This window comes from Pristiophorus japonicus, chromosome 9 (assembly GCF_044704955.1).
Source record: "Pristiophorus japonicus isolate sPriJap1 chromosome 9, sPriJap1.hap1, whole genome shotgun sequence".
NCBI classification, from domain to species: Eukaryota; Metazoa; Chordata; class Chondrichthyes; family Pristiophoridae; genus Pristiophorus; species Pristiophorus japonicus.
In genome coordinates this window covers 113,461,195-113,476,342 of record NC_091985.1, presented here as the reverse complement: position 1 = coordinate 113,476,342, position 15,148 = coordinate 113,461,195, and the positions used below count along the sequence as shown (strand labels likewise).

Genomic DNA, 15,148 nt, shown 5'->3' with positions numbered 1-15,148 from the left:
TGGATGACCTCACATTTTCCGACATTGTATTCCATCTGCCAAACCTTAGCCCATTCGCTTAACCTATCTAAATCTCTTTGCAGCTCTCTGTGTCCTCTACACAACCCGCTTTCCCACTAATCTTTGTGTCATCTGCATATTTTGTTACACTACACTCTGTCCCCTCTTCCAGGTCATCTATGTATATTGTAAACAGTTGTGGTCCCAGCACCGATCCCTGTGGCACAGCACTAACCACCGATTTCCAACCCGAAAAGGACCCATTTATCCCGACTCTCTGCTTTCTGTTAGCCAGACAATTCTCGATCCATGCTAATACATTTCCTCTGACTCCGCGTACCTTTATCTTCTGCAGTAACCTTTTGTGTGACACCTTATCGAATGCCTTTTGGAAATCTAAATACACCACATCCATCGGTACACCTCTATCCACCATGCTCCTTATATCCTCAAAGAATTCCAGTAAATTAGTTAAACATGATTTCCCCTTCATGAATCCATGCTGCGTCTGCTTGATTGCACTATTCCTATCTAGATGTCCCGCTATTTTTTCCTTAATGATAGCTTCAAGCATTTTCCCCACTACAGATGTTAAACTAACCAGCCTACAGTTACCTGCCTTTTGTCTGCCCCCTTTTTTAAACAGAGACATTACATTAGCTGCTTTCCAATCTGCTGGTACCTCCCCAGAGTCCAGAGAATTTTGGTAGATTATAACGAATGCATCTGCTGTAACTTCCGCCATCTCTTTTAATACCCTGGGATGCAGTTCATCAGGACATGGGGACTTGTCTACCTTGAGTCCCATTAGCCTGTCCAGCACTACCTCCCTAGTGATAGTGATTGTCTCAAGGTCCTCCTTTCCCGTCACCAGCAATTTTTGGCATGGTTTTTGTGTCTTCCACTGTGAAGACCGAAGCAAAATAATTGTTTAAGGTCTCAGTCATTTCCACATTTCCCATTATTAAATCCCCCTTCTCATCTTCTAAGGGACCAACATTTACTTTAGTCACTCTCTTCCATTTCATATATCGGGAAAAGCTTTTAATATCTGTTTTTATGTTTTGCGCAAGTTTACTTTCGTAATCTATCTTTCCTTTCTTTATTGCTTTCTTAGTCATTCTTTGCTGTCGTTTAAAATTTTCCCAATCTTCTAGTTTCCCACTAACCTTGGCCTCCTTATACGCATTGGTTTTTAATTTTATTTCCTTGGTTATTCACGGCTGGTTATCCCTTCTCTTACCGCCCTTCTTTTTCACTGGAATATATTTTTGTTGAGCACTATGAAAGAGCTCCTTAAAAGTCCTCCACTGTTCCTCAATTGTGCCACCGTTTAGTCTGTGTTCCCAGTCTACTTTAGCTAACTCTGCCCTCATCCCACTGTAGTCCCCTTTGTTGAAGCATAGTACGCTCGTTTGAGACACTACTTCCTCAGCCTCAATCTGTATTACAAATTCAACCATACTGTGATCACTCATTCCGAGAGGATCTTTTACTAGGAGATTGTTTATTATTCCTGTCTCATTACACAGGACCAGATCTAAGATAGCTTGCTCCCTTGTAGGTTCTGTAACATACTGTTCTAAGAAACAATCCCGTATGCATTCTATGAATTCCTCTTCCAGGCTACCCCGTGCGATTTGATTTGACCAATCGATATGTAGGTTAAAATCCCCCATGATTACTGCCGTTCCTTTTTCACATGCCTCTATTATTCCCTCGATTATTGTTCGCCCCACCGTGAAGTTATTATTTGGGGGGGCCTATAAACTACGCCCACCAGTGACTTTTTCCCCTTACTATCTCTAATCTCCACCCACAATGATTCAACATTTTGTTCATTAGAGCCAATATCATCTCTCACAACTGCCCTGATATCATCCTTTATTAACAGAGCTACCCCACCTCCTTTCCCTTCTTGTCTATCCTTCCGAATTGTCAGATACCCCTGTATGTTTAATTCCCAGACCTGCGCCGATTTCTTTAACTCTCCCCAAGGATTTTCTGAAGTGGCCACATACGCTGGAGTAACTATTAGCTGGCCAAAGTTGCCTAAATGGGCAGAACTGGCGTAGGTGGCTGGTAGCGCCCTCTTTTGGAAAAAAAACGAACCTAAAAGAATCGTAACTAACTGAGTTACACTGGTGCAAATTGATTGGGGAAATGGGGATTTTGAAATTACGCCAGAAAAACCAAGTTACTCCCAAAAAAAAAACAGAGCAACTCCTGGCCAAAACTGAGCCCCGTGTGTACAGTTATGAAGCCAGATCACCTCACCAGTCGGTTGTTGCATTGTCACTCAAGCAGCTGCTGGAAAACGTTTTGGTTGCATCGCAGCCTCTGACAGTGACGTACGTGTGGATAGGCACAACCCTCTCCATCTGATTGCTGGAATACTGTCACTTTACATATCTATGAAGCAGTTTCACTGAAAAAGGGAAAAAGGCAACTTCTGTAAACTAATCTGTTCCAATTAGAAAATAACAGTGAAAGAGTCAACAGTTATATGTCTTTGGGCACAGTCAGTCTGACTCAATAAAGGGAGGGCAAACGGGAGCTGAGAACAGTTTGGGCCGCCGCGGCATCGCTTCTCGGCCTTTTGGCTAAGATCAAGTGTAGTATCTGTTCTTATCAGTTTAATATCTGATACGTCCCCTATCTGGGGACCATATATTAAATTGATTTTTGGAACAGGGAGATGGAATAGGGGCTTGCTCCGTCCACTCCACGCATCGACCCGGTATTGCAGTGTCTCTGGGAACGGTGCACCTCCCTTTTGGGAGAATTTCAAAATTAAAAGCAGATTCATTCAAAACATCTCCTTTTTTCTTTCTTTTTATGCAGTCGCCGCAAAGGCACGGTGGGGAAGGGCCACAGTTTAAAGCCCTTCTGCCACGCAAAACCCGGGGGCAGGAATCAGTACATAATTTACTTTTTGTGTACATAGAGCACCAAATCTGTAAACACCAATGTCGTGCCATGTACAATGCAAGGTCTGTTGCGAAATGCATGTTTGAAAAGAAAAATGTAAATATACCTTCACCCATTCCGTGTACTGTATCGTAACACATGAAACGTCATTTGTGTCAATGTACCACAATGTATCCTGTTTATTGTACCGAATTGCACTTCAACTGGAAAACAAGGAATGTAATGAACAGAACTGCCGTCAGCACCCAAATATAGTGTATGGGATTGCTGACCGCAGCTAAATGTACTGAAGTGCCTAATGTACTGTACAGATTTTTTTATGAATAAAGTATATTTTGAAAAAAAAATCTGTTCTTATCAGTTTAATATCTGATACGTCCCCTATCTGGGGACCATATATTAAATTGATTTTTGGAACAGGGAGATGGAATAGGGGCTTGCTCCGTCCACTCCACGCATCGACCCGGTATTGCAGTGTCTCTGGGAACGGTGCACCTCCCTTTTGGGAGAATTTCAAAATTAAAAGCAGATTCATTCAAAACATCTCCTTTTTTCTTTCTTTTTATGCCACACTCATTTTACTTGCCATTATTGCTTGCTTGCACAGCTCCTCCACTTTATCATTTCTACATCACACACAATTCAACAAAAAAAACAAACACCATTTCCACACACAACTCACTCACCCGACTACACCCAAACACAGCCTGCTGCACATTCGCTCTCAAATTTCAAAGATTTTGCACACATCTCACGCTTGTATCTTGTCACACAGCACACGGCGTGTATACTGTCACACGACACATGACATTTATATTGTCACATATCACACACCGTGCACATTTTCACACATCACACGGCGCGCTCATTGTCACACATCACATGCATGTACATTATCACATTTCACACGTCGCGCACATTGTCACACACCATACGCGTGTATATTGTCACACCTCACATGATGTGTATATTGTCACACATCACGTGTGTATATTGTAACATCACACACATTGGCTCACAGACAACATGTATTTGTCACACATCACACATGTATATCATCACACGGCGTGTATATTGTAACACAGCACACGTGTATACTGTAACACATCACACGTGTGTATATTGTAACACATCATACGGCGTGTATATTGTAACACAGCACGTGTGTATATTGTAACACATCACACACGTGTATATTGTAATACAGCACACGTGTGTATATTGTAACACAGCACATAGCGCAAACATTGTCACACATCACACGGCACGCACATTTTCACATATCATACGGTGCGCCCATTGTCACACATCATACGCATGTATATTGTCGCACGTCACGCGTGTATATTGTAACACATCACACGCATGTATATTGTAACACGTCACAAGCATGTATACTGTCACACATGTATATTGTCACACAGCACACGTGTATATTGTAACATCACACGCCGTGTACATTGTAACACAGCACACGTGTATAATATAACATATCACACAGCGTGTATATTGTAACACATCACACGTGAGTGTATATTGTCACACATCACACGTGTATATCGTAACAAATCACACGACGTGTATACTGTAACACAGCACACATGTATAGACTGTAACACATCACACGGCATGTGTATATTGTAACACATCACACGACCTGTGTACATTGTAACACATCACATGCGTAGGTATAGTGTAACACATCACATGTATGTATATTGTAACACATCACACGCGTGTAAATTGTAACACATCACACGTGAATATCGTAACACATAACACGCCGTGCATATTGTAACACAGCACGTGTGTGTATACTGTAACACATCACACAGCATGTATATTATAACAAAACACGTGTATATTGTAACACATCACACATGTATATTGTAACACAGCACACGTGTGTATACTGTAACACATCACACGGTGTGTATATTGTAACACAGCACATGTGTATATTGTAACACCACACGTGTGTGTATATTGCAACACATCACAGACATGTATATTGTAGCACACCACACATCTGTGTATTTTGTAACACATCACACGTGTATATTGTAACACATCACACGCGTGTACATTCCCACACACCGCGCACATTATCAGACATCACACCGCACACATTGTCACACGTCACACGGTGCGCACATTGTCACACATCAGACCGTGCGTACGGTCACACATCACATAGTGCGCACAATGTCACCCATCACTCAATGCGCACACTGTCACACATCACATCGTGCACATTGTTACACATCACACACCGCGCATGTTGTCGCACATCACATCGTGCACATTGTCACACATCGCACGATGCAGCGCATTTGGAAAGTATTGACATAATAGGTACAAGTCAGAATGGATTTGTGAAAGGGAAAGCATGCTTTACAAATCTTCTGGAATTTTTTGAGGATGTTTCCAGTAGAGTGGACAAGGGAGAACCAGTTGATGTGGTGTATTTGGACTTTCAGAAGGCTTTCGACAAGGTCCCATACAAGAGATTAATGTGCAAAGTTAAAGCACATGGGATTGGGGGTAGTGTGCTGACGTGGATTGAGAACTGTTTGGTAGACAGGAAGCAAAGAGTAGAAGTAAATGTGTATTTTTCAGAATGGCAGGCAGTGACTAGTGGGGTACCGCAAGGTTCTGTGCTGGGGCCCCAACTGTTTACATTGTACATTAATGATTTAGACGAGGGGATTAAGTGTAGTATCTCCAAATTTGCGGATGACACTAAATTGGGTGGCAGTGTGAGCTGCGAGGAGGATGCTATGAGGCTGCAGAGTGACTTGGATAGGTTAGGTGAGTGGGCAAATGCATGGCAGATGAAGTATAATGTGGATAAACGTGAGGTTATCCACTTTGGTGGTAAAAACAGAGAGACAGACTATTATCTGAATGGTGACAGATTAGGAAAAGGGGAGGTGCAGCGAGACCTGGGTGTCATGGTGCATCAGTCATTGAAGGTTGGCATGCAGGTACAGCAGGCGGTTAAGAAAGCAAATGGCATGTTGGCCTTCATAGCAAGGGGATTTGAGTACAGGGGCAGGGAGGTGTTACTACAGTTGCACAAGGCCCTGGTGAGGCCACACCTGGAGTATTGTGTACAGTTTTGGTCTCCTAACTTGAGGAAGGACATTCTTGCTATTGAGGGAGTGCAGCGAAGGTTCACCAGACTGATTCCCGGGATGGCGGGACTGACATATCAAGAAAGACTGGCTCAACTGGGCTTGTATTCACTGGAGTTCAGAAGAATGAGAGGGGATCTCATAGAAACGTTTAAAATGTTGACGGGTTTAGACAGGTTAGATGCAGGAAGAATGTTCCCAATGTTGGGGAAGTCCAGAACCAGGGGTCACAGTCTAAGGATAAGGGGTAAGCCATTTAGGACCGAGATGAGGAGAAACTGCTTCGCCCAGAGAGTGGTGAACCTGTGGAATTCTCTACCACAGAAAGTTGTTGAGGCCAATTCACTAAATATATTCAAAAAGGAGTTGGATGTAGTCCTTACTACTAGGAGGATCAAGGGATATGGCGAGAAAGCAGGAATTGGGTACTGAAGTTGCGTGTTCAGCATGAACTCATTGAATGGCGGTGCAGGCTCGAAGGGCCGAATGGCCCACTCCTGCAACCGTTTTCTATGTTTCTATGTTTGCCAAGGAACAGGACTTGGCCAAAGCTACGGTAAACAAGGAGGTTGTCGGGATACTGGAGTAAATCTGGCCATGGTGAGGCCATCCCTGGCAGCAATGTGGTCGTGTGCTGATGCCCTCTGTCCTGTGCAGCATCAGGTGATTACGGAGAAGGTTGCTGGTGTTGTTGTTGGTGCTGCCGGTGTGCCTGGTGACGCGAGTGTCGGGGCTGATCGTGGTCAGATTCTGAGGAGCAAGGTGAGAGAGTCTAAAATCATCATCATCATCATAGACAGTCCCTCGGAGTCGAGGAAGACTTGCTTCCACTCCTAAAATGAGTTCTTTGGTGGCTGAACAGTCCAACATGAGAGCCACAGACCCTGTCACAGGTGGGACAAATATTCATCAGAGGAAGGGGGGGTTGGTTCTGATTTACCACACGTTCCGGTCCGCTGCTTGTGCCTGACCTCTTCACGCTTGTAGCGTTGAGATTCAAAGAGCTCAATGCCCTCCCGGATGCATTTTCTCCATCTAGGGCGGTCTTCGGTCAGGGTCGCCCAGGTGCCAGTGGTGATGTTGCACTTCGCCAGGGAGGCCTTGAGGGTGTCCTTGTAACGTCTGCGCTGCCCACCTTTGGCTCGTTTGCCATGAAGGAGCTCTGCGTAGAGCAATTGCTTGGGGAGTCTCTCATCTGGCATGCGAACTAAGTGGCCTGCCCAGCTAAGCTGAACGAGTGTGGTTAATGCTTCAATGTTGGGGTTGTTAGCCTGGGCGAGGACACTGATGTTGGTGCGCCTGTCCTCCCAGGGGATTTGCAGGATCTTGCGGAGACATCGTTGGGGATATATCTCCAGCGACTTGATGTATCTTCTGTACATCGTCCATGCCTCTGACCCATACAGGAGGGCGGGTATTATTACAGCCCTGTAGACCATGAGCTTGGTGGTCGGTCCTTGAACACTCTTTCCCTCAGGCGGCCGAAGGCTGCACTGGCGCACTGGAGGCAATGTTGAATCTCTGCATCAATGTCTGCCTTTGTTGACAAGAGGCTCCCGAGGTATGGGAAGTGGTCTACGTTGTCGAGGGCCATGCCGTGAATCTTGATGACTGTGGGGCAGTGCTGTGCGGCGAGGACAGGCTGGTGGAGGACCTTTGTCTTAAAGATGTTAAGCGTAAGGCCCATGCTTGCATATGCCTCGGTGAATACATCGACTATATCCTGCAGTTCAGCCTCAGAATGTGCGCAGACGCAGGCGTTGTCCGCGTACTGCAGTTCAACGACAGAGGTTTGGGTGATCTTGGACCTGGCCTGGAGGCAGCGTAGCTTAAACAGCTTCCCACTGGTTCTGTCGTTTAGTTCCACTCCAGCGGGGAGCTTGTTGACAGTGAGGTAGAGCATGGCAGCGAGGAAGATTGAGAAGAGGGTTGGAGCAATGACACAGCCCTGTTTGACCCTGGTCCGGACGTGGAATGGGTCTGTAGTGGATCCGCTGGTAAGGATCACGGCCTGCATGTCGTCGTGGAGGAGGCGAAGGATTTTGACAAACTTTTGGGGGCATGCAAAACGGAGGAGGACGCTCCATAAGTCGCACAGTCGACAGTGTCAAAGGCCTTTGTAAGATCGAAGAAGGCCATGTATAAGGGCTGGCGTTGCTCCCTGCATTTTTCCTGCAGTTGTGTTGCAAAGATCATGTCTGTTGTTCCCCATAGGGGACGAAATCCACACTGTGACTCCGGGAGGAGCTCCTCGGCCACAGTGAGAAGACGGTTGAGGAGAACTCTAGCGACAACCTTCCCAGTGGTTGATACCAGGGAGATTCCCCTGTAGTTGCCGCAGTCGGATTTGTTCCCCTTTTTAAAAATGGACACCATCGCTGCATCTCTGAGATCTCCCGGCATGCTCTCCTCCCTCCAGATGAGAGAGATGAGGCCATGTATCCGCGCCAATAAGCCTCTCCGCCATATTTTAGCGCCTCAGCAGGAATTCCATCCGCACCTGTAGCCTTGTTGTTCTTGAGCTCTTTTGTGGCTTTGCCAACCTCGTGCAGTGTTGGGGTTTCACTGAAGTGGTGGCGGGATGGAGTTGAGAACACTCGAGTCAAAGGCACCCATGCTGATGAAATAGATGGCAGGTGAAGTAAAGATGACAGAAGCGATCTGTCAATGGTGGCAGAGGTAATGAGCTCAGACTGGATGGAGACTCGTGTAAAGACTTTCAGCATTTCTGAATCTCCCTACTGGAAATGCAGTTTAGAGAAGGGAACATTTCTCAATTGGCTGGGAGCTTTGACGTGACATTTGAAGCTGTCAACTCATCAACTGATTCAATGGCCAGTGACCTCCCGCCTCAGCTTCACAGACGAGCACTAAGCACAGCGGTGATACTGGTGGGCGACCTGTCCAATTCAAAAAGCGGGAGGAAAAGCATTGTGAAGTGGCTGTAAACAAGCCACTAATGATTTGAATTTGGTCCCCCGCCACTGCCGGTCAGGTCTGCTCAGCGCTGACAGACCCGACATCGGGAAATGCAGGTGTGCGCGTTTGACAGCGGATTCCCGGCCCGCTGTCAATCATTTTAAAGTTCACAACTAACCCACCACCCATCCTGTCAACTAAACAATGGCAAAATTGCAGCCTATGATTCTATATAGGACAAGTTCCCACATTCAAAAACGGAAAGGAAACCACAAAGGCAGCTGCTGACCTTGCTGAGCAGAAGGCGGCAACATGGCGCACCGGCGGCAGGAGAAGTGACCTGTGGCGAGTAGCAACCTACGAAGGAAAGGAGAGCACGGTCAAGCAGCTGTAAACCCTTTTTCTTCTTTTCTCTTTTACAACTTCCCACCCCAGAGAGGCGAAGCTGCATGTTCCCAGAGGCACTGCAATACCAGGTCGATGTGTGGAATAGACAGAGCAAGCCACTGTTCCATCTCCCAGATCCAAAAAACAGTTTCATTTTTGTTCCCCAGATAAGAACATAAGAAAGAGCAGCAGGAGTAGGCCATTCGACCCCTCGAGCCAGCTCCGACATTCAATTAAAATCATGGCTGATCTTTTACCTCAACTCCACTGAATGGTCCTTCCTCCCAGTTAGTGCCGCAAATTACTCTCCTTCCTCACAAGTTTACTGCCCTCCCTTAACCTCTCCTTCCATATAAACACACCTACCCATAATCATGGCCACTCCGTTGACCATGCCATCTCACAAGGTCTCGCTACCACTATCGTTTTGATTACCAATATGGCTATCCTTGTTTCCCTCTCCGCTCACTTTCCCGTTCCCCCTCTCATCCGTACTTCCTTCTGTGTCCGTCGCCTGGATAAAGCTCGGACATGTCTATGTGCAGCACCAAAGTTCTGATTGGTTCTCTTGGAGGACAAGACACACCCAGCAGTTTCCCTGGAATGTGTAATTAGATCCTCCCTGTCAATGTAATCAGTGACTTTGCAAAGTTTAATTCGAGCTATTCTGACTGCCTGCTCCAGACAGAACAGAGCTCACTACCTTCAGGGATCTGCGGACATGCACTCCAAGGTCCCTTTGTTCCTCAACATTTCTCAGTGTCCTGCCATTTAATGTGTATTCCCTTGACGTGTTAGCCCTCCCCAAATGCATTACCACACACTGCTCTAGATTGAGTTCCATTTGCCACTGTTCTGCCCACCTGAGCAGTTCATTGATATCTTCCTGCAGTCTACAGCTTTCTTCTTCATTATCAACCACACAGTCGATTTTAGTATCGTCTGCAAATTTCTTAATCATACCGCCTGCATTCAAGTCTAAATCATTGATGTATACTGTTATGTATGCAACATCTTGTAACCAACATTCTACCGCCACCAGAGGGCGCATCCTTTGGAATCCCAAGGGATCACAGCATCCCTTGGGAGCACTGTGCATAAGCAGGTCTTCCATGCTGTGCGGGCACTCTGGAGTCAGTATAAAGAGGCTGAGGTCATACTTACACATGTCTACAGTACTCAGTCACGTTGCTTTATTTGAGACGTAACAACTGCCGCCGAGTAATAGATAACGAAGCATCACGCGAAAATGCAGAGAACTGTTGGTATCCTAGAGAAATTTTCAGAAGGTGACGATTGGGAAGCCTTCGTGGAGCGACTAGACCAATACTTCGTGGCCAACGAGCTGGAAGGGAATGTGAACGCTGCCAAACGAAGGCCGATCCTCCTCACCGCCTGCGGGGCAACAACCTATGGCCTCATGAAGAATCTTCTTGCTCCGGTGAAACCAACAACCAAATCGTATGAACAACTGTGTACGCTGGTCCGGGAGCAGCTAAATCCGAAGGAGAGCGTTCTGATGGCAAGGTATCGATTTTATACATGTCAACGGTCTGAAGGCCAGGAAGTGGCGAGCTACGTCGCCGAACTAAAGCGCCTTTGCAGGACATTGCGAATTCGATGGATTTCTGGAGCAAATGCTAAGAGACTTTTTTGTGCTCGGCATTGGCCATGAGGTTATCCTTCGCAAACTATTTACTGTTGAAACACCGAACCTGAGCAAAGCCATAATGATAGCCCAGGCATTCATGTCCACCAGCAATAAAACCAAACAAATTTCGCAGCATAAAGATGCATCGGCAAGTACTGTACACAAAGTAACGTCGTCTTCAGGCAGGAATGCATATGGCAGAACGTACGTGCCTCCAGCTGCACGACCTCAGATGACCCAGAGTCTGCCATCAAGCAATTAATACCTTGTTGGCGCTGCGGAGGTGATCATCGAGCCCATCAATGCCGCTTCAAACACTATGCGTGCAAAGATTGTGGAACAATGGGACACCTCCAGCGAATGTGCAGACGAGCTGCAAACCACCACGTTGCAGATGAAGACCGATCCATGGCGGATCAAACTGAACTAGAGACTCGAACCAAGGAGGCAGAAGTACGGGGTACACACCTTCACCATGAAATGTCCACCGATCATGTTAAAAGTTGAACTGAACGGAATTCCAGTATCCATGGAATTGGACATGGGTGCAAGTCAGTCTATCATGAGCAAAAAGGCCTTCGAGAGGCTGTGGTGCAACAAGGCACAAAGACCCAAGCTGAGCCCTATTCATACCAAGCTGAGAACTTACACGAAAGAGCTGATCCCTGTAATTGGCAGTGTAGCAGTAAAGGTATCCTATGATGGAGCGGTGCATGAACTCCCACTATGGATTATACGAGGAGGTGGCCCCACACTGATGGCCGCCAAGACGGAGGCCATCAAAAACGCGCCGAGACCACAGAACGTGATGGAGCTGTGGTCGTTCCTGGGACTCCTCAATTATTTTGGTAATTTCCTACCCGGGTTAAGCACCTTGCTAGAACCCCGACACATGTTGCTACACAAGGGAGATGACTGGGTATGGGGGAAATCACAAGAGACTGCTTTTGAGAAAGCCAGAAATCTGTTCTGTTCCAACAAACTGCTTGTTCTGTATGACCCATGTAAAAGTTTAGTGCTAGCTTGCGATGCGTCTTCTTACGGGGTCGGGTGTGTACAACAAGCAAACGAACCGGGAACATTGCAACCGGTCGCTTATGCATCCAGGAGTTTGTCCAAGGCCAAAGGGGCCTACAGCATGATTGAAAAAGAAGCTCTGGCATGCGTTTACGGGGTGAAAAAAATGCACCAGTATGTGTTTGGGCTCAAGTTCGAGTTAGAAACTGACCATAAGCTGCTCATATCGCTATTCTCAGAGAGCAAAGGTATCAATACCAATGCCTCTGCTCGCATCCAAAGATGGGCGCTCACGCTGTCTGCATATATAATATGAAATTCACCACAGGCCAGGCACAGAGAACTGCGCTGATGCTCTCAGTCGGCCACCATTGCCCACCACCGGGGTGGAAATGGCACAGCATACAGACTTGCTTTGGTGATGGTGCATTTGAAAACGAAAACTCACCCGTTACGGCGTGCCAGATCAGGACCTGGACCAGCCAGGACCCTTTACTGTCCCTTGTAAAAAACTGTGTCCTCCATGGGAGCTGGTCCAGCGTCCCAGCGGAGATGCATGAAGAGATCAAGCCGTTCCAGCGGCGCAAAGACGAAATGTTCATACAGGCGGACTGTCTTTTGTGGGGTAATCGTGTGGTTTTGCCGAAGAAAGGCAGGGAAACGTTCATACGCGACCTACACAGTACCCACCCAGGCACAGTAATGATGAAAGCTATAGCCATGTGTGGTGGCCCGGCATCGACTCAGATTTTGAGTCTTGCGTGTGCCATTGCAACACTTGCTCTCAACTGAGCAATGCACCCAGGGAGGCACCGCTAAGTTTGTGGTCATGGCCCTCCAAACCGTGGTCTCGGATCCACGTTGACTTCGCTGGTCCGATTCTAGGCAAAATGTTTTTGGTTGTTGTGGATGCTTATTCAAAATGGAATGAGTGTATAATAATGTCTGTAAGCACGTCCATTGCCACCATCGAAAGCCTACGAGCCATGTTTGCCACGCACGGCCTGCCTGATGTCCTTGTCAGCGACAATGGGCCGTGCTTCACCAGCACTGAATTCAAGGAATTCATGACCCGCAATGGGATCAAGCATGTCACATCTGCCCCGTTCAAGCCCGCATCTAATGGCCAGGCAAAACAGGCAGTCTCAACCATCAAGCAAAGCTTGAAACGCGTGTCGGAAGGCTCCCTGCAGACCCCACTCACTCACCGGAGTTAACCCTGCCGAGCTGCTCATGAAAAGGGCACTAAAAACAAGGCTCTCTCCAGTCCATCCTGATCTCCATGATCATGTCGAGGGCAGGTGGCATCAACAAAGCATGTACCATGTTCGCGCAAATTTGTCACGCGACATTGAAGTCAATGACTCTGTATTTGTACTCAACTATGGACATGGTCTCAAATGGCTTGCTGGCACTGTCATAGCCAAAAAGGGGAGTAGGGTGTTTGAGGTCAAACTTACAAATGAACCAACTTGCAGAAAGCATTTGGACCAAACCAAACTGTGATTCACAGACAGCCACGAGCAACCTGAAGAGGACACCGCCAACTTCGACCCTCCAATACACACACAAGTGGCAACCGACATCACGGTTGACCACGAAGCTGAACTCATCATCCCCAGCAGCCCAGCAAGGCCAGCTGCCGCAGCAACCAGCTCATCTGCACCTGTGTTTGTACCAAAATGATCGACTAGGGAGCGGAAAGCCCCAGATCGTCTTACCATGTAAATAAGTGTAGTATTGACTTTGGCCGGGGGTGGGGGGGTGGGGGGGAGCGATGTTATGTATGGAACACCTTGGAACTAGAATTCTCCCACCACCAGAGGGTGCATCTGTTGGAGTCCCAAGGGATCCCAGCATCCCTTGGGAGCACTGTATAAGCAGGCCTTCCATGCTGTGCGGGCACTCTGGAGTCAGAATAAAGAGACTAAGGTCACACTTACACAAGTCTACAGTACTCAGTCATGTTGCTTCATTTGAGACAGAACATAGACCACAAAAAGCAAGTGACCCAGTACTGAGCCTCATGGAACCCCACTGGAAACAGCCTTCCAGTCACAAAAAACACCTATCAACCCATTACCCGTTGCTTCCTGCCTCTGAGCCAATTTTGAATCCAACTTGCCACTTTGCCCTGGATCCCATGGGCTTTTACTTTTGTGATCAGTCTGCCATGTGGAACCTTATCAAAAGCCTTGCGAAAATCCATATACACTACATCGAACACAGTACCCTCGTCGACCCTCCTTGTTACCTCCTCAAAAAATTCAATCAAGTTAGTCAGACACGATCTGCCCTTAACAAATCCATGCTGACTGTCCTTGATTAATCTGTGTCTTACTAAATGAAGATTTAAACTGTTCCTCAGAATTTTTTCCAATAACATTCCCACCACTGAGGTTAGGCTGACTGGCCTGTAATTACTCAGTCTATCCCTTTCTCCCTTTTTAAATAAAGGTACAACGTTAGCAGTCCTCCAGCACCACAGCTGTAGACAGAGAGGATTGGAAAATGCTTCTTTTGCTTCTCTTAACAGCCTGGGATGAAATTCATCTGGGCCTGAGGATCTATCCACTTTCAAAGCTGCTAAGCCCCTTAATACTTCCTCTCTCACTATGTTTATTTCATCTACTATTTCACACTCCTCCTCCCTGATTGCAATGCCTGCATTACCCCTCTCTTTTGTGAAAACAGACGCAAAGTATTCATTAAGAACCATACCCATTACATACTGCTCAAGGAACCCATCCCTTATGCACTCTATGAACTCTTCCTCAACGCTACCCTGACCAATTTGATTTGTCCAATCAATATGGAGGTTAAAATCACCCATGATTATTGTTGTTCCCTTTTTACAAGTCCCCACTATTTCCTGGTTTATACTCCAACCAACAGAGTTGTTACAGAACCAACCAGGGGGCAGGCTATCTTGGATGTGGTCAGGTGTAATGAGGCAGGATTAATAAACAATCTCCTAGTAAAGGATCTCCTTGGAATGAGTGATCATAGCATGGTTGAATTTCAAATTCAGATGGAGGGTGAGAAAGTTGGATCTCAAACCAGCGGACTATGAAGATATGAGGGCAGAGTTGGCTAAAGTGGACTG

At 46.7% G+C, this 15,148-nt stretch overlaps 2 non-coding genes across 2 annotated transcripts; both read left to right on the top strand.

Annotated features, from left to right (window-relative positions):
• Positions 1-2,583: 2,583 nt before the first annotated feature.
• LOC139274498 (U2 spliceosomal RNA) lies at positions 2,584-2,774 on the top strand. The gene has a single exon (XR_011595551.1). It is a non-coding gene; the product is annotated as a U2 spliceosomal RNA (small nuclear RNA).
• A 468-nt stretch (positions 2,775-3,242) lies between these two features.
• On the top strand, positions 3,243-3,431 carry LOC139274204 (U2 spliceosomal RNA). Its single transcript, XR_011595417.1, has one exon. It is a non-coding gene; the product is annotated as a U2 spliceosomal RNA (small nuclear RNA).
• Positions 3,432-15,148: the final 11,717 nt, after the last annotated feature.